Raw genomic sequence first — 20,982 nt, 5'->3', positions numbered from 1 at the left:
CTGTAACCTGGTTGCTGTGGCATTCTCCCAGGAGGCCATCCCCCACAAAAGTATTCAAAGGGGTATACTTGTTTTTGAAGGGAACGACCAAGGGATGCTCTGCTCTAACTGCCTATTTCCATTTCTCCTGATGGTCACCCAGCTACTCACCTCCTGCAAATTCGAGATGTCTACTTCCCTGTAACTTTGATCAATTATATCCTTGCTCTCCCGTACAAGCCTAAGGTCATCTGGTTGCTGCTCTGGATCCCTAATATGGTCTTCAAGGAGCTGCAGCTGGATGCACTTCACACAGATGTAGTTCCCCAGGAGACTGTGTCTCCTAGTTCTCCAACATCCGGCATGAAGAGCACACCGTAGCCATTTAAATGGTACAGAAGAGAGGGAAAAAAAACCAAAAAGGAAACTTTAACAGATGCTTTCCACAGGGCCGATGCCTCTTTAGAGCGGAAGCCTTTTTTGAGCCAAAGCCTGTCGCTTCTACCTTCGCCACTGGCCTACCCCCGACAATGGCCGCTCTGCTTATCCCTTCTCTACCTTTATTTAGTTCATAGAGCTCTGTTGACACTGCTGATAGGCCCTGTACAATGGACAAATGCCCGTGAAGCTCTCTTTTTAAATAACCGCCACTGACCTGCAAGAAATACCTCTTCGTAGATCTCTGTTCATGCCGCTGATAGGCCCCACACAATTTTCACATTGTCAGTGATTTAGATAGTGGAATTGAAGGCTTTGTAGCAAAGTTTGTGGATGATTCAAAGATAACTAAATCTAAAAATCTAAATCTAAAAATCTAACTGGAGGGGTAGGTAGCACTGATAAAGCAATGTGATTGCAGCAGGACTTGGACAAATTGGAAGAATGGGCCAAAAAGGTGGAATACAGTGTTGGGAAATGTATGATAATGCATTTTGGTAAAAGGAACAAAAGTGCAGACTTATCTAAACAGGGAGAAAATTCAAACATCAGAGGTACAGAGGGACATAGGAGTCCTCGTGCAAGACTCCCAGAAGGTTAATTCACGGGTTGAGTCCCTTGTAAAGAAGGTAAATGCAAGGTTAGCATTTATTTCAAGGGGAATAGAATATGAAAACAAGGAGCTAATGATGAAGTTTTATAAGACACTAGTCAGGTTGCACTTGGAGTATTGTCAACAGTTTTAGGCCCCTTACCTTAGAAAGGATGTGTTGTCATTGGATAGAGTCTAGAGGAGGTGCAGAATAGTGGGAACGTCTTGAAAGGAAATGTTGAAAAGGTTGGATTTGTACTCATTCAAGTTCAGAAGAATAACAAACAATCCTACTGAAGTATTAGATTTGCAGTGGGCTTGACAGACCATAAGACCATGAGTGATGGGAGCAGACTTTGGCCAGTGTGCTCAGCTATTTCATCATGGCTGATCTATTTTTCCTCTCAACTCCATATTTCTGTCTTCTCCTCATAAGCTTTCACACTGATTAATCAAGAACCTATCAATCTCTGCCTTAAATACATCCAATGACCTGGCCTCCACATTAATCTTTCACACTCTGATTAATCAAGAACCTATAAACCTCCACCTTAAATACATCCAATGACCTGGCCCATTCTAAATGGATGTACCTCTATTCTGATGCCCGCTGATCCTCGTCTCCCCCACCATAGGGGATATTCTTGCCACATCCACTCCAACTCAGCCTTTCAACGTTTGATAGGTTTCAATGAGAACCTCCCCTCATTCTTTAAATTCCAGTGCGTACACGCCCAGAGCCATCAAATGCTCCTCATAAGTCTTTCATGCCTGGAATCATTTTCATGAACCTCCTTTGAACCCTTTCCAATGTCAGCACATCCTTTCTGAGATAAGGGGCCCAGAACTGCTCCCAATGCTTCAAGTAAGACCTTGCCAGTGCTTTATAAAACCTCAGCATTACATCCTTGCTTTTATATTCTAATCCTCTTGAAATGAATATTAACTTTGCATTTGCCTTCCTCACCACCGACTCAGTCTGTAAGTTAACCTGTAAGAAATCCTGCAAAAGGACTCCCAAGTCCCTTTGCACCCTGTATTTTTGAAGTTTCTTCCCATTTAGAAAATAGTCAACCCTTTCATTCCTTCTACCAAAGTGCATGACTATACACTTCCTGACGCTATTCTATTTGCCACCTCTTTGCCCATTCTCCTAATCTAAGTCCTTCTGCAGCTTCCCTGCTTCCTCAACATTAACAGCCCCCTCCACCTATCCTCATTTTGTTCACCATAAAGTCATCAATTCCATCATCCAAATCATTGATATGTAATGTAAAAGGAATCAGTCCCAACACCGACCCCTGTGGAACACCACTAGTCACCAGCAGCCAATCAGAAAAAGGCTTCCTTTATTTCCACTTTTTGCCTCCTGCCAGTCAGCCAATGCTCTATCCATGCTAGTATCTTTCCTGTGATACTATGTACTCTTATCTTGTTAAGCAGCCTCATGTGTGGCACCTTGTTACAGGCCTTCTGAGAAGCTAAGTACACAACATCCACAGATTTTCCTTTGTCTATCTTACTTACTATTTCCTCAAAGAATTGCAACAGAGTTGTCAGGTAAGATTTCCCCTTACGGAAACCATGCTGAATTTGGCCTACTTTATCATGTGTCTCCAAGTACCCCAAAACTTTATCCTTAATGATCAACTCCAACATGCCTCCACCCACTGAGGTCTAACTGGCCTACAATTTCCCTTCTTCTGCCTCCCTCCCTTCCTCAAGAGTGGAGTGATATTTGCAATTTTCCTGTGTACCAAAACCATGCCTAGATTTAGTGATTCTTGAAAGATTGTTACTAATGTCTCCACAATCTCTTTAGCTCTCTCTTTCAGAACCCTGAGGTATAGTCCATCTGGTTCAGGTGACTTATCTACCTTCAGACCTTTCAGCTTACCAGCACCTTCTCGTTAGTAATAGCAACTACACTCATTTTTACTACCTAACACTCTCAAACTTCTGGCACATGCTAGTGTCTTCCACAGTAAAGACTGATGCAAAATACTTATTTAGTTCTACCGCCTTTTCCTTGTCCCCCATTGCTACCTCTCCGGTGTTATTTTCCAGTGGTCTGATATTTACTCTTGCCTCTCTTTTACTCTTTATATATTTGAAAACAAGGGGTAAATGCTGGGAGGGTTTGAAAATGTTTGGGCCAGAGAACTTATTCTCAGAATAAGGGGATGCCTGATTCAGACTGAGATGAAGAGAAATTTCTTCTCTCAAAGAGTTAAGTCTTTGAATTCCTTGCCCAGAAAGCTGTGTGGATTGAATCCTTGGTTATATCAAAACTGAGTGTGAAAATAGTTGAGCAGGTTTGATGGGTTGAATTGTCTATATTTGTTTTTTTTAAGCATCGTGAATTGGTTCAATCAAAAGGGAGAATGATAAATTTCTAGATCCTATGGAAATCAAGGGATATTGGGATGGTGCTGAAAAATGGCAGTGAGGTAGAAAATCAGCCATGATCTTGATGAATGGTGCAAGAGGCTGAAAGGGCTTGCACCTATTTCTCATATAATAGCCTTGAAGGTGGAGGAGGATATATTAGAATCCATTACGTGAATTCACTTTAGCTCCAGAGACATATCACGAATGAGCTGTTTTATCAAATGCATGGCAATGATAAATATAAAGCTTGATTGTTACTTAATCATATAGTGACGTTCCCATCTGTTGGAATATATCCAGTTTTTTGAGTTTTGTTTCCATTTAAGTAGTGTATTTAATGTAGCAAAATTGTCCCAAGGCACTTTCTAGGTGCATTATGCAATGAAGTCTGACACTGAGCCACAGAAAACATATTAGGATATTATGGCAGCTGACAAACAGCTTAGTCAGAAAGATTAGTTTAAAGGAAGAATAAAAGAGAGGTGGATAAATAGGTAATGGAATTACAGACCTGGAGTTTTGGCAGTTAAAGGGGCAAGGCAATAATGGTGCAAAGATTCAATTCGGGGATGAAGGAAGAGGCAAAACTCACACATCCTTAATAGTTCCTAGACTGGGGCTAAGCCACCAGATATAGTTGAGAAAAAGGATGAGAACTTTAACATTGAGACTTTGCTTAATCAGCAATTAGAATGGATCAACAGTACAGAACAATTCTGCAGCATTCCTTACTTTGTAACACACTAGCCTGTAAATTAGAAAGCTTGGATCAAAAAAAACAGAAAGGGAAACTGACACTCATGTGTAATACTCTCCCAGTGTATGCTGCATAAACTGAGGCCACACTACTCTGTCAGTTAGGTAGTTAGATGTAACTGATCACTTAACACCATTTTGTAGAAAGACAGGAAACTTATACTTGGTGCTCTGGGCAACATTTATCCCTCAATCAACATAACTAATCAGTCATTATTGTATTATTGTTTTCAAGGGCTTGATGTACTCAACTTGTTAATTAAATTTTCTACCTTATACTTAATATACTTAAAAAATACTACATTAGCTGCAATATGCATTGGGCAATCCAGAAGTCTTGACATTTGCTACGTTGATGTCCATATATTTATTCCTTGATATAAGTAAATATTGGCAATCAGACTAGGAAAGCTTGGTAGCTGAAGAATTAAGTTCTGTATTTGTAAGTTTTGTTTTTTTTTATTTTTGACCTTGAAGTTGCCAAATTAGAATTTAATTTGGATATCTAGAGCAATAGATCTTTGATCCTCATCAACCTGCTACAGAGGTTATTTGTGAAGCTGAGTACACCTCTTTCTAAAATCTACAGGGCTTGGACTTGTTTAGATTACAATAAAAGCATTGAAATTCCCAGGTTGGTTACTTTGGTTAGGCCATATTTGGAGTATAGTTTGTAGTTTTGGTTGCTATGCGATGGGAAGGATAAGCTGCATTTGGAGAGAGTGTAGAACTGGTTCACCAGGATGTTGCCTGGAGTATTAGCTAAATGGAAGGTTGGAAAAACATAGATTGTCTTCACTGCTGTGTCCAGGCCAACGGCGACCTGATAAAATATAGTAAATTGTGAACGGCATTGATAGGGGAGATAGAGTCTTTTCCCGGGTTTCATGTCATTTCTATTTATTAAAAAATTGAAAATAAATCCAATATTCAATTAACTGATGCTCTGTATTTGAAATACATCTGAACTATTGCATTATGTGCACATTATTTTTCACATCCCCAGCCAATTCTATATTAAACAAACCTCTGTTCTTTGTAACTTGTGTTGTTTTACATCAATGGTATGCCATTGTTACATAAAGTTGTACTTTTGTTGCAGCTTATATTTTTTGAAAAGTATTTTAATATTCTTTATTATTGTTAAATGGTACATATCCTGACTACCCTGATATCTTTGTGGATTCTGTAACTGAATTTGCTGAAGTGTACAAAGAGATTCAGCACTGGTTCTTCTAAATTGTTTTTTTAAGAAAATGCATGATTTCTGGTTTGAAATCATGGGAATTGAAGAGCAACATCCTATCGCTACACAGTGTAGTAGGATTGAGAAATTGGTGATTTGTGTGATCTTTTTGAAAACTATTTAATTTTAATGGAAAGTATTAATGGAATATGCCATATTAGAGCTAATTCTTATCTGTATTTTTACTGGTTTTGCAATTATGATACTTTGCTTAGCATCTGTTCCCTCAAGCTTTGACTCTTTACGTCCTCACTGAGGGGCAAACGAAGCTGGGCAGTGACCCAACATGGACTGCGTTTAACCTTCAGTTTCTGTAGGGGGAGCAAATTCCAACCAAGAAACCACAACATATATGAAATTCATACTTCGAATATACAAACCAGAACTACACTCCTTGCTACAATTGGAGCTGTCCCAAAATGTACCCAATCCACATGATTTTTTAAAAGTTTAGCTTAAACAAGAATTTTTGTGAAAAATGTTAGAGGATAAACAATTGTTTTAATTAACCAATTTTTCTGTTCCTTCATTTCCTGTTTTTAAAAAATGGCAAATACATACTAAGTTTTAATTAGCTTTAGCAGTACTATCGATGCCACTGGAAATTGATTGGAAATCATCCAAAAATTAAGATGCATGGGATCCATAGTGAACCGGCCCTTTGTGTTCAGAATTGGCTTGCCCATAGAAGAGAGAGGGTAGTGGACTGTGGCTCTTACTCTGACAGGAGGCCTGTGACTAGTGGTGTTCCACAGGGATCCATGCTGGGATCTCCGCTGTTTGTGATAGATATATGTATGTATGCCACCTGGACGAAAACATAGATTGGTGAGTTAGTAGTTTTGCAAATTTTCCCTTTCTGGTTTTAACCTATGCCCTCTAGCAACACACACAAAATGCTGGAGGAACTCAGCAGGTCAGATAGCATCCATGGAAAACGAGTAAACAGTCGATGTTTCGGGCCATGACCCTTCTTCAGGATCAAGCCCTCTAGTAACCTTACTAACCCAGGAAAAAGATTCTGATTATCTCCCCTTGCCATTCCCCTAATGCCATTCATAATTTTATATACTTCTTTCAGTATATGTCCTTCGCCTCCAACACTCCAGTGGAAGTGACATCCCAGTTTAGTTGGACATTTGATTACTAATTTAATTAGTTCAACTCAACATCATGAACCAAAAGACTTGTTCCTCCTTTGCCACACCAATATATTTTCTGTAAGTCCATAGGACAAAGGAGCAGAATTATGCCATTCGGCCCATTGAGTTCACTCATCCATTCCATACTGACTGATTTATTATCCTTCACAACCCCATTTTTCTGCTTTTTCCCTGTAACCTTTGATGTCATGAATTATCAAGAAAATATCAACCTCCACTTTAGACATATCCAATGACTTCAACTCCACAGCTGTCTGTGGCACCAATTCCTCAGATTCTCCACCTTCTAGCTAAAGAAATTCCTCCTTATAGCAGTTCTGAATGGATATCCCTCTATTCAAAGGATATTCCCCTCTTGTCCTGGACACCTCCACCATAGGAAACATCTTCTCCACATGACTGTATCTTGGCCTTTGAATATTTGATAGGTTTCAATGAAATTCTAACCCCCCCCCCCCCATTATTCTAAACACCAGAGAGTACAGGCCCAGAGCCATCAAACACTCCTCTTACATTAACGCTTCCTTCCTGGCATCATTCTCGGGAACATCCTCTGGACCCTCTCCGATGCCAGCACATCTTTTCTTAGATGAAGGGTCCAAAACTGCTCATATACTCCAAGTGTAGTCTGACCTTATAAAGCGTCAGCATGACATCCTTGCTCTTATATTCTATCCTTTGCAATGAATACTTCATCTTTGGGGTGTATTTATCCTGTGCCTCCCAAATTGCCCCAGAAATTTCAGCCACTACTGCTTTGCCATCATGCCTGCTAGTGTCCCTTCCAATCAAGTTTGGCCAGCTCCTCTCTCAGGCCTCTGTAATTCCCTTTACTTCACTGTAATACTGATACATCTGACTTAATTTTCTCCCTCTCAAACTGCAAAGTGAATTCTATTATATTATGGCCACACCTCCTAAGGATTCCTTTAACTTAAGCTCCCTAATCAATCTGGTTCATTACACAAATCCCAATCCAAAATTGCCTTTTCCCTAGTTGGCTCAACCACAAGCTGCTCTAAAAAGTCATCTTGTAGGAATTCTATGAATTCCCTCTCTTGGGATCCAGCACCAACCTGAATTTCTCAATCTACCTGCATATTGAAATCTCCCATGATTATCATAATATAGTCCTTTTTATTTGCCTTTTCTATCTCCCTTTGTAATTTCTACCACATAAACTGGCTACTGTCTGGGGGCCTGTATGTAATTCCCATCAGTGTCTTTTTACCCTTGCAGTTTCTTAGCTCTGTCCATAAGGATTCTACTTCTTCCAATCCTATGTCACCTCTCTCGAAGGATTTGAATTAATTTCCTACCATCAAAGCTACCCGATGCCATCTGCCTACCTGCCTGTCCTTTGATATAATGAGTATCCTTGAATGTTAAGCTCCCAACTGTGATCTTCTTTCAGCCATGACTCAGTGATGTCGTAACATCATACCTGCCAATCACTAACTGCACTACAAGATATCTACCTTATTCGGCATACTGCATGCATTCAAATATAACACTTTCAGTACTGTTTTCATCATCAACCTTTCTGATTTTCCCCATGTTACACTTTAACTCATCCTACTGACTGAAATTTTGCCCTGTCATCTGCCTGTCCTTCCAAAGTCTCCACTACACAATGCATTGACTCAAATAACAGCTACCCCATCCTCATCCCTATCACACCAGTTCCCATCCCCATGCCATATTAGTTTAAACCCTCCGCAACAGCTCTAGCAAATTTGCCAACTCGGGTTCAGGTATAAGCCTTCATTTTTATACAGGTCATACCTTCCTCAGAGGAGATCACAATGGCCCAGAAATCTGATATCCTGTCCCCTGCACCAGTTCCTCACCCATGCATTCATCTGCAAAATCACCCTACTCTTACCCTCATTTCAGGACCTCCTCACTTTTCCTACCTATGTTGATGGTACCAATATGTACCACAACTTCCTGCTGTTCACCCTCCCCCTTCAGAATGCTGTGGACCCAATCAGAGACATCCCTGACCCTGGCACCTAGGAGGCAACGTACCATCTGGCTGTCTCTTTCACGTCCACATAATCTGCTGTCTGCTGCTTCAATTATGGAATCCCCTGTTACTACTGCACTGCTTTTCATCCCCGCTTCCCGTCTGAGCCACAGAGCCAGACTTGGTGTCAGATGGCCAACAATATTTAAACAAGTCATTGGCTTATTGGCTGCACACAATATAAAGGTTTTCTTGCATATATATTTTATTCAGTATATTTAAATAATATATTGCATCGTTTATTATTGGGCCGTGCTAACCATTTCAAGTGGATGAATAATTGTTTCCAACACTAGAAATTATTGGAATAAGTTTGCCTCTGTGAATAATAGAGCTACATATTTGCTCTGATATAAGCCATACCAATTCTTGTAGGTGAAGCTAATATGGTCATAATCAATTGCAATAATGTCATGCCTAATGTCATGTCCTCAACAAGATGGATTCTCTATTGGAGTGCTGACAAAATGATGTACAATATTTTAAACTGCACAGAATGTTAGTTCAAAGTTGGTAAAATATTAAAAGGTGGTATAAAACTTTAATTAAGGTGCTCAGAATTAAAATAGGGAAGGCACTGAAATGTGAATGAAAGTAAATATCAATGATGTAGCAAATTTACTAAAAATACCTAAGTAGGCTATCATTAAATAATTCTCTTTCTCTTATTATTTGTGGTCCACACCTAGCTCAACATTAACAAAAATGGGATATTCTGCAACAATCTGTTAGTTCTACCATAATGTACATCATTATGATTGTATTTGTAAACCTATTAAAAAGGTTCCTGGAAAGGCAAGTACAGTATAATACACTTCATAATGGTGAATCAGTAAGAAGTCCTCGACTAAAACTCGGTTTATGACAACACAAGATGCTGGAAATCCAAAGCAAAATACACTCAGCAGGCCAGGCAGCATCTATGGAAAAGAATAAACGGTCGATGCATTGGGCAGAGACCCTTCTTCAGGACTGAGAAGGAAGGGGAAAGACACCGGAATAAAAAGGTGGGGGGGGAGGGAAATAGGTGAGCTGGAAGGTGATAGGAGAAGCCAGGTGGGTGGGATCAGTCGAGGGCTGGAGAAGAAAGAATCTGATAGGTGAGGAGAATAGACAACAGGAAAAAGGGAAGGAAGAGGGGACCCAGGGGCAAATAATAGACAGATGAGAAGAACTGAAAGGTCAGAGTGGGGAATAGAGGAGGGTGGAAGAGAAAGTTTGTTACCGGAAGGCAAAATCAATATTCATGCCATCAGGTTGGAGGGTACACAGACTGAATATAAGGTGTTGCTCCTCCACTCTGAATTTAGCCTCATCTTAGCAAAAGAGGATGCCAAGGATTGAAATGTTGGAATGGGAATCAGAATTAAAATGTTTGGCCACCGAGATGTATCTTTGATTCTATCCTACTACACAGTAACAATCTTGTCACACCATCACCCCAGCAAAAAGATTGCAAAGGTTATCTATCCAATAGAAAAAACTGTGTTGCCTCAGGGAAACAAACGGTATCCCAGCTGAAGTTCAGAAACCCGGTGGGAAACAACCTCTGCCACAAATTCTTTCTGGGAAGAGGAAAATTATGCCAGACACCCTAGAAGTGCCATGATAATGATCATTCTGAAGAAAAATCCAATTGAAATACAATAGTTACACAGGGAAAGTCATTACAAGGTCCTCCTCAACTACCTTTCAGGCCAGAATTTCAGTGTAGAAGGAACCTCAGGTGTAGCATTAAAGGTTGTAAACTTGTCAAAATGTTTCCACAGGTCGTGTGAATCAATCTGAGGCAGTAACATTTGAAGCATTTACTTGGGGTATGAAACTATTTTCTCGTTTAGTTTTCGAAACTTAACTCAGATTTGTCATTTTATCCAACAATCGCTGCTAATTTCCTTGATAGCCTTTGACTGTATAAGATTGACCCTAGATGGAGTCATAGAGAAGTACCGCACACAAACAAGCCATTCAGCCCATCTAGTTCATGCCAAAACCATATCAACTGCCTACTCCTAATGACCTGCTCCTGGATCAAAGCTTTCCACATCCCTACTATCCATGTACCTATCCAAACTTCTCTTCAACATTGAAATCAAGCTCGCATGAACCACTTGTGCTGGCAGCTCATTCCACACTCTCACAACCTCTGAGTGAAGAAGTTTCCCCTCATGTTCTCCTTAAACTTTTCACCTTTCATCCTTAAGTCATGACCTCTGGTTGGAATCCCACCCAACATCAGTGGAAAGAGCCTGCTTGCATTTACCCTATCTATACCCCTCATAACTTTGTATACTTCTATCAAATCCCCTCTCAATCTTCTATGTTCTAAAGAATATAGTCCTAACCTATTCAATCTTTCCCTTTAACACAGGTCCTCCAAACCCGGGAATATACTCGTAAATTTTCTTTGCACTCTTTCAACATTGTCTACATCTTTCCTGTAGGTAGGTGACCAAAGCTTCACACAATACTTCAAATTAGGCCTCACCAACATCTTATACAACTTCAGTGTAACATTTCACCATTTGCACTCACTACATTGATTTATGAAGGCCAATGTGCCAAATGCTTTCTTTACCACCCTATATACCTGTAACAACACTTTCAATGAACTACGTACCTGTATTCCCATATCTCTTTGTTCTACCGTACTCCTCAGTGCCCTACCATTCACTGTGTAAGATCTACCCTGGTTGGTCCTACTAAAGCGCAAAACCTTGCACTTGTTTGCATTAAATGCCATCTGCCATTTTCAGTCCACTTTCCAGCTATCTTTTTCAATATATGATGATGATGATGATGATGATGATGTCGACTCAGGCCTGAGAGGCCAGTGTTGGGCATTTTCATGCCTTACAAGGCGCGGATTGGAAGGCTGTGTGGGGCACCACTCCTTGCACAGACATTTCGCAGTATTTTTCTGTATTTTACGAGGTCAAGTTGTGAACTCAACAGTCAACCCGGCACGGATGGAAAGTGTACTCGGGAACGGCCCAACTGGATTCGAACCCGGGAACCTCCGTTCCGGAGTCCAGCGCTGATGTCACTGCGCCACCAACCGACAATCTATATTTTCAATATAGATATATACAAACAACAGATTTTTTGCTTCAGACTGTTCATAGATCCTTTGTACTTTGAGCTTCATGTATGTTATACATTTTAAGAAAAAAAAAAGAGTAATCTCTCACACCCCTTACATCTGTAGGACATGTAAAATCTTTGGGGAGTCAAAGAATATAGAGAACGCTGACCTCCAAATCATTCCAATCACTGCAACATTGCTGAGACTAAACCAACTGAAAATCTGGTCGAGAATGACTCCTTCAGGATGTTGACAGTAGGCACTCAGCGATAATATTGCAAATGAACGTTTTGAAGAGGTAGTTATGCATTCTCATAAATATAGACAATTTTTGTGATCCTTATGATACAAGACCTTGGCCCAAAGTATCAATAACTCCTTCTCTCCTGCAGATGCTGTTTGGTCTGCTAAGTTCCTCCAACAGATTTTTTTTTTACTCCATATTCAAGCATCTGCAGTCTCTTACGTCTCATGAAAATAATTATTGCCTGGCAATTATCTGCTGCAAATATTGTTGTAATTTACATCCCAGGATATTGTCCAGATTCAAGCGGAGAAGCAATTTGGAAATGTTTGTTCTAACGATGGCACAGCACTTCTAAACAAACCACAGAATTATTCAAGATAAAAATGCTGTCTTCATTTGAATAGTGGATTTTTATTAATGATGCAATTCCCCTCATGTATCCTCTTTAAAAAAAAAATGCCCCCAAGAACTCAGCTGACTGACTGACGAGGATTAATAAGAAACATTTATAGCTCCCAAAACTCACGGCAACCCACTTGCCATTATTGTACTTGGTTACTTTTGACATCATGAGATTGGTATGTTGTCCAGATAACTAGATAAATACTGATGTTATTTAAAAAGGGAGGAAGGGATAAACTATTCTTGTGATTTGATCATTACACTTTAGTGCAGTAAAACTAACATTTTACACCAAAACTCAACTTTCCAATTCAGAAGTACCACTTGAAAGTGCAAAATTCTGACTAATTACTGACCCCTCAACCAAAATTGCCAAAACACATTAACTGTTTGACTATATGTGGAAACCATAGAAAGGGTGCAGAGGAGATTTACAAGGATGTTGCCTGGATTGGGGAGCATGCCTTATGAGAATAGGTTGAGTGAACTCGACCTTTTCTCCTTGGAGCGACGAAGGATGAGAGGTGACCTGATAGAGGTGTATAAGATGATGAGAGGCATTGATTGTGTGGATAATCAGAGGCTTTTTCCCAGGGCTGAAATGGTTGCCACAAGAGGACACGGGTTTAAGGTGCTTGGGAGTAGGTACAGAGGAGATGTCAGGAGTAAGTTTTTTACGCAGAGGGTGGTGAGTGTGTGGAATGGGCTGCCGGCAATGCTGGTGGAGGCGGATATGATAGGGTCTTTTAAGAGACTTTTAGATAAGTACATGGAGCTTAGAAAAATAGAGGGCTATGGGTAAGCCTAGTAATTTCTAAGGTAGGGACATGTTCAGCACAACTTTGTGGGCCGAAGAGCCTGTATTGTGCTGTAGGTTTTCTTTGTTTCAATGTTTCTATATAATTTTTGTTTGCAGGATCTTCTAGTGTGCAAAGTGATAACATGGTGTCAAATTATTACAGGTTGTAACTTTAAAACCATGAGCATAGATACCACTTTACAAATATCTACTAAGCTACAGCTTCTACAATTATTTTAAGGACTCTGAAGTGTACATATGTAAACATAAGTACATTTTCATTCACGAAATTCCAATTGATATTTTTCCCTAAGATACTGAGGCTGTGTAAGAATTAAAATATGCAAGTAGACACTTATTAAAGCCTCTTTATAATAATGTTTCTATTTCATTGAATTAAATCAACATTGCCATTGCTATGGTAACAGTCTGTATTTATCCAGACCATGCATTATTCAAGTTGCACACCAGCTTAAATTGTATTAAATGGCAGCCCTCATCAATAAGTAGTTTATTATGCAAAACCAGTGAGAAAGCTAGATTTTGATCATAATTTGAACAGTTGTATTTCACATCTCTCTCATACTCTAACCGACATTAGTATCCATTCATAATGAAATGCACAGTATTAATAAATCATTGAAAAATGTGTATTAGTATTTTACTAGTGAATTTATAGTGCACTTCCTCATTATTTACATTATATTGTAATACAGATTAGATATCATTGTTGGTATATTATTTATTCACTTGCATCCAAATAATACTTACATTCATTACAAACGAAGCTTAGTTATTTGCCTTTGCATCTATAAACAATACACAAAGGCAACCGCAAAACAGAGAAAAAGCTTCTGTCAGGCTCGCCAGCACATCCGCAAAGTCTATCACCTGGCTGCCAAACAACCGTACATAGAAGAAAATGGGGTTACACACCCCTTATTTATAAAATCATACCAAATTAGGGTCTTTTAAGAGACTCCTGGATGGCTACATGGAACTTAGAAAAATAGAGGGCTATGGGTAAAGCCTAGGCAGTTCTAAGGTAGGGACATGTTTGGCACAGTTTTGTGGGCCACAGGGCCTGTATTGTGCTGTGGGTTTTCTATGTTTCTAAATTACTGAAGTAATGATTTGCTAATAGCTGGCCACAATAGAGCTAAAATCAAAGATCTTGTGATCCTGTTTTTTTAAGACTCAGGTTTCACTGTTGCATTGTTTATTATTTTATGAGATTTTCCAAAATTTGGAAAATTGGAATAATTTCTGGAAACGCTCCCTTTATTTTTTTCACAACTGCATGGACCAGCTATTGCACTGAGCAGGAAATTTTTACACACATTTCTTTATACACATCATACAGACATTACATAAAAGATAATTCCAGCTGTGCAGCTGCAAAGGTTATGTGCCCAGGAGCATTTCAGTTACTACACAAGCATGCACCCACGCAGTTTAGAGGGAACAGTGATTTCTGGTCTTGCAGCTAAATTATTACATGTTGTAACTTTAAAAATATTATCCTAGATAATACTTTACAAATGGTAATGAGGTACCAAAAGCCAGAAACCATAATGTGATTAAAAACTGGGATCAGTTAGAATTTCCATAATTAAATATATTTTATGTATGACATATATAGTGCTTGTCAATTACTGAACTGCAAAGCACTGCTTAAGTTATAATGGTACAAGTAATATTAATATTTTTTCTTGGAAGTTAATATTTCTGATCAGTTTCAACTTTTATATATTTGCTCTAAGTCACTGTCTTAAGTCTTGTTTAATAATTTTTATATTTTCATTATTAAATTTATGAAAAATGACATCTTGTTTCAGTTCTCCTTTCTTCTTGTGTGCACTTCTTTTGAATTAGCTTATTGCCTTGCTGTACTACTGATCTAATGCTAACTATTCTTCTGGCCATATAAATTTTACATGGAATTCAAGAAAGAGGAACAAATCTGATCTAGTATGACTTCAGAAAATTTTCTCAAGTTCTTGGTTTGGGATGTCATTGGCTGTAAAGTACTGCAACTGACAAAACATCTATGAATATGACAATAATATGATATCCATTTAAATTCCAACAACAGATGAGGCACCAGAGCATGTATAAGCATATTTAGTACTGCTCAAGGTTTCAGGGGGAGCTAAATAGCTTTACTGAAAAAGTTACAGAGCATTGCCCAGGTATCACACTCGTATCAATCAGTTTATTAAACTAGTTAATTCTAACTATTTCTACTTTCTCTTTTTCTCCCAAATTTATAGTCTGTCTCTAACTTATAATCAGTTAGTAGCTCTAATAAATATTAAACCTAACACTTTCTTCTGAAAAATCACATTTTCATTAAACAAAGGTAGCATTATAATAAACATCTGCAAACAAATTTAGGTTATTCCAAACACATCTCAGGATAAAATCTGCAACAATTTTCACGTTATTTCAGGTGTCAAGTTATGAACTTCTGCCTTGAATCAAAGCTCAAAATCTGACTGGAAGATTTCATTTAAATTGTTGCAAAGATTACATAAAAGATTCAGACCACATACTGAAGAAGACACCCACTAATTGTGAGAATTTATACTGAGCTTAAAAAATCAAAAGAAAATGCAACTTACTCAGTAAAAGGTGATTGGTTCGAGGATAAGTGACAAGCCAGAGTGTCAATCTGTAAAATACAATGGCATTATGAAAACAGTTTTGGAGCGCATAAAGTTGACTATAAGAAACATAATTTTTGCTCATATTTCAGATATTTTGAACAAGAGAGAAAATGAGAGGGAAACTTCCATCCTGAAACATGAACTTTGTTTGACAAATAAGACTACTAGGACGAAAAAACAAACTGCTTGAGGAATTCAGCAGGTCAAGAGGAAGGATGTGGAAGCATTGGAAAGTGTACAGAGGAGATTTACCAGGATGCTGCCTGGTTTAGAGAGTATGCATTATGATCAGAGATTAAGGGAGCTAGGGCTTTACTCTTTGGAGAGAAGGAGGATGAGAGGAGACATGATAGAGGTGTACAAGATAATAAGAGGAATAGATAGAGTGGATAGCCAGCACCTCTTCCCCAGGGCACCGCTGCTCAATACCAAGAGGACATGGCTTTAAGGTAAGGGGTGGGAAGTTCAAGGGGGATATTAGAGGAAGGTTTTTTACTCAGAGAGTGGTTGGTGCATGGAATGCACTGCCTGAGTCAGTGGTGGAGGCAGATACACTCGTGAAGTTTAAGAGACTACTAGACGGGTATATGGAGGAATTTAAGGTGGGGGGTTATATGGGAGGCAGGGTTTGAGGGTCGGCACAACATTGTGGGCCGAAGGGTCTGTCATGTGCTGTACTGTTCTCTGTTCTAAGAGTTGATATTTCAGGTCAAGACCCAGTATCAGGACTCAAATCAGAGATCTCAAAGTTGAATTCATTAAGAACAATATGCATTATTCCAAGTCACGTGATAAATTCAATTCTCTTTTATTTTCAATCATTATTACAAGTTATTACAATGACACAAGAAGATAAACCTATTAAATTAAATAGTGTACAAAACTTTAAGACAGAAAGAAATTTTGACTTTATACAAGGAAATTATTTAGGATGCAGTTGAAATATTGTGGACATCCAAAGATAGGAAGATAATTTTTCTTTACTGATATTGATGGACTGACCGAACGTTGCCAAAGATAGAATTTTTATTTTATATTTCCAACATTGAGAGCTTGTAATTTTGCATGCTGTCTTTTGCATTGCAATATTGGCAGAATACTATAAAACAAATGGTTTGTCCAAAATGTAAATTAGACTACAAATCAAAACGATTGATCGTTGCTACACCATAAATTCAGAAAACTATTTTATAAATCACTCTTTCTGGAGAAAAAGTCAGTTATGCATTAATTTTTACAACTCAAAATTAATCACTCAAGTTTGCAATAATTTGCAGATAAGTGCAGATGGCTGTCTTTCGTCTGTTGTATTTAGATTAATCCTTGTTTTTTCCAGTGTAAGATGTGAACATGATATTGTTTTAATGAACATACAGAATCATTCAACATAATCATTCTCTTTGCTGCAGGCTACAGTGACATTAATTTTATAGAATGTGTTGAAAAGGAATATCAAAACCATTTGATATCAGGACGTTTATTTTCAATGTTTGATTTGGATCCATTATAAAAATATTCCCCTGGGTATTCAGGCATCAGCTGGATTGAAAGGCTTCCCACAGTTCTCTTGCAATCACCAATTCTACTTGTAGTTTGTAGTTACATTATTCAGATCACCAATCAGGTGGTCTGAATAATGCAACAACAAAACCACAAGTGGAATGTCATTTGAGTCATCTGATTGTGTTGCAAATCATAACTTATGCTAACCCAGTTCTGTTTGTCTGATGTAGGAAAGTTTTGTTTTAAGCCTTTATGTATTTAGGCAATTACAACCATGTTGAACCTACCGATATTAAGATTATAGTAAAATAGCTTGCTGTGCTTTTTTTCAAATGTTTTTAATGATCTGATAATACATTTTTCTTTAATCAAGCGGAATGCAGCATTTTTTGGTCATCTCAGCTTCCACCTTCAATTAGAGCCCTGCAGCTGTAATGCCCATCAACATCAGACACATTACTGAGAATTGCCAGTACATTTAAATTGATTCCAAAGTATTCAGGTCATACTCTCCAAAAATGGCAAAAAGCAACAGATGCATGGAACCACAATCACTAACTGCAATCTGCTCTCCAGAATATCTAATTTAGAATTTTGTTTTCATGTCTTCATTATCATTGGGTCAAATCCTAGATTCCTTTAACTAATAGCATTGTGGAAGTATCACTAACAGATGAGGCCCTGTATTATTTTTTAACTGCTCCCAATTCCCTCAAATTATCTTCTCTAAAAATCAGAAGGGCTGATTTTTGTTGGCCCAGACAGTGCTAGAATTTAGTGTAGTTGTCCTAAGCAGCAGCATCAGAATCTCAAATAGCATAATGGTTAGAAGCACACAGGCTAAAATAAACCCTACCATGAAACTCTCCCTATAGTCAACAAAATACTGCCTCATCTTTGAAGACACAAAAGACTACAGATGCTGGAATATGGAGCAACACAGAAAACACGAGAGAAACTCAGTAGATTAGGTAGTACCTTCAATAATCCACAGAGATTTGCTCAATGGTGGGGAAGACTTTAGCCATTTTCCTGTTTTTGTTGGATTTTCCATTCAAAAGCATTGGTATTTCCACACTGAGAGTATATTGACTGATGCAACCAGTCAATATACTCTCCACCACACATCTATAGAAGTTTGTCAAAATTTTACATGTCATGCTGAAAATGGGTTCTCTTTATTTAGACTCTTGTGAAGATATGATCATATTTTAGGTCATATTTATGCAGAAATAGAGACAATTCTACAGAGTTCACAAACTTTCTAGAACCTCTGTAGAAGCAAGAATATAATGCTGAGGCCTTATAAGGCATTTGTCAAACTGCACGGTACAGAGGAGGGGCATGAGAATGATCCCAGAAATGAAAGGGTTAATGTATGAGGAGCTTTGAAGGCTCTGGGCCGACACCGGGGATTTCATTGAAACCTATCAAAAACTGAATGACCTAGACATGTGGACGTGGAGAGAATGTTTCCTATTGTGAGGAAGTCTAGGACCAGAGAGCACAGCCTCAGATTACAGGACGTTCCTTCAGAACAGAGATGACAAGAGATTTCTTTAGCCAGGAGGCTGGTGAATCAATGGAATTCATTGCCTCAGACAGCTGTGGAGGCCAAGTCATTGGGTATATTTAAAGCAGAGGTTGATAGGTTCTTAATTAGAAAGGGTGCATAGATTATGCGGAGAGGCAGGGGATTGGGGTTGAGAGGGATAATAAATCAGCCCTGATTTTACCCTACTAGGCAAAGGTAGAGCTGAGATGTCGTCAGAGGGTGGCTTCTTCAAGCTCATCTGCAAAACAGGTTAATGTCTCTTTTTTTTTCCTTTTCAAGGTGAATATTCTGTTGGAGTCCATGATCTACAGCGGTTCCTGCTTCAGAGCTTACCAATCAGCCATTTCTTGATAACCCCAGGATGCGGCCTGGAAGATGCATGCCTTTGGGTGAGGCCCTGCCACCCTCTGAACAAACCGATTCCATGATGGTGTCACTGTCTGAGCTGTTGCAGGAGAAATGAAACATTACGAACAGTGGATTGGCTGTCAGAGGACTCTGTACTCAGGAGATCTCTCTCTCTCTCTCTCTCTCTCTCTCTCCCTCTCGATGGTGGGGGAGAGTTTGCTGAAAATTCTTGAGTTGGAGAATAAAAGTGACACAGCAGACTATAACATCATAATCAGTGAGTTGTTTCATTGGTCTCCCCTCTCGCTGTGGAAAAGGGGCGACACTTCTCTGTCCCACGTTAAGAGAGCGACCTGTGGCATGTCCAATTGTTGGGTGAGCAATAAATGTTTTTGGACTGCAGATCAGTCTGTCCTTGGGGGCTTTGCTATTGCCTGCTCGGTGGGTAGTGGATACCGATGCTTCCTGCTGAAAAAGGTGGGTGGGGGGAGGAGGGTTGATACTTTGCTGTTGCTTGTGCATGGGAGAGGGTTCAGGGGCTTTGGGGTTCTAACATTTTACTGTCATTATTCTTTGGGGTTCTCATCTGTTTTCATAGGTGTCTGTAAAGAGCAAGAATTTCATGTGTACTGGATACATTTCTGATAGTAAATGGAACCATTGATTAAATGGCAGAATTTTTATAGGACTTACCTTGCATCAACCCAGTCAAGTCCTGGAAAAAATTCCGTAGTACAAGGAGTAGACACCCAACTATCTAGCCTCTCTTGGTAGGACAACCCTCATCCCAGGAATTAGGCAAATCTTCATTAAACTACAAACATTGAGATAAGGGGAATAAAAGTACACTGGATTCTGGTTAATCAGGGCAGCTGAACATTTGGGTTTCCCTTACATCTGGAAGCAAGAGTTCCAAGACTCCCAGTATCAAATTGGGTAGTTCGTTTAAGATCAGATGAGGACATTTTGTTTTCATGCTGTCTGTTGTGAACCCTTCGATCCAGGAATGTTCAGTCACTGAGTTCATTCTAGATAGATCAGTAGATTTCTGGACTTTTAAGAGAATCAAAGAATATGGGATAGTGCAGGAAAATGATGCTGAGATGGATTAGGGGAGCGGTGCCTTCTTTGGTCTTGATAAATAGTAGAGAAAACTCAAAGGCCAAATGATTTTTAATTATTGAGATACAGCATGTAGTAGACCCTTACAGCCATTTGAGCCATGCCACGCAGCAGCCCAATGATTTAACCCGAGCATCATATTCTGTTACTTGAGTTTTTCCTGGCAACATCTTTTACTAATTAAGCTTTGAAATGCAACTCGGCAAATCCCCAAGCATCTTCAAGGTCTTTAATTTAGCAGAATTTGCCCAACCTTGAATAGCTGAAACATTTTAATACATATCATCAAACTAACCTGGACAGCTTCCATACCCAACCATCTTTCAATAAATACATTGAATACTGATCCCCTGCTTGACCTTTCACATTGCATTGAGGCCTATTGTTGTTCTATTCTTTTAGTAATTTCTTCTTCTTCAGCAACAATAACTTGGCTTATTTCTGACATGTCCCTTCCAGAACTTCTCTTAATTCAGTCTAAGTATTTTCCATGCAATGCATCACAAGCTCGCTGATTCCCACAAGCCTGTCTCATTCCCTACTTTAAAAAAATCTATCTTAATTTGCCTATTCCTTTTAATTCCTCATGCAATCAATCCTTCAGCAATGGTTGGAGAATAATTTGCCTCTTCCATTCCACTGCACCTGTACTGTGCTC

The sequence above is a fragment of the Mobula birostris genome, chromosome 8 (genome assembly GCF_030028105.1).
Source record: "Mobula birostris isolate sMobBir1 chromosome 8, sMobBir1.hap1, whole genome shotgun sequence".
NCBI classification, from domain to species: Eukaryota; Metazoa; Chordata; class Chondrichthyes; order Myliobatiformes; family Myliobatidae; genus Mobula; species Mobula birostris.
This window is presented reverse-complemented; position numbering follows the sequence as displayed.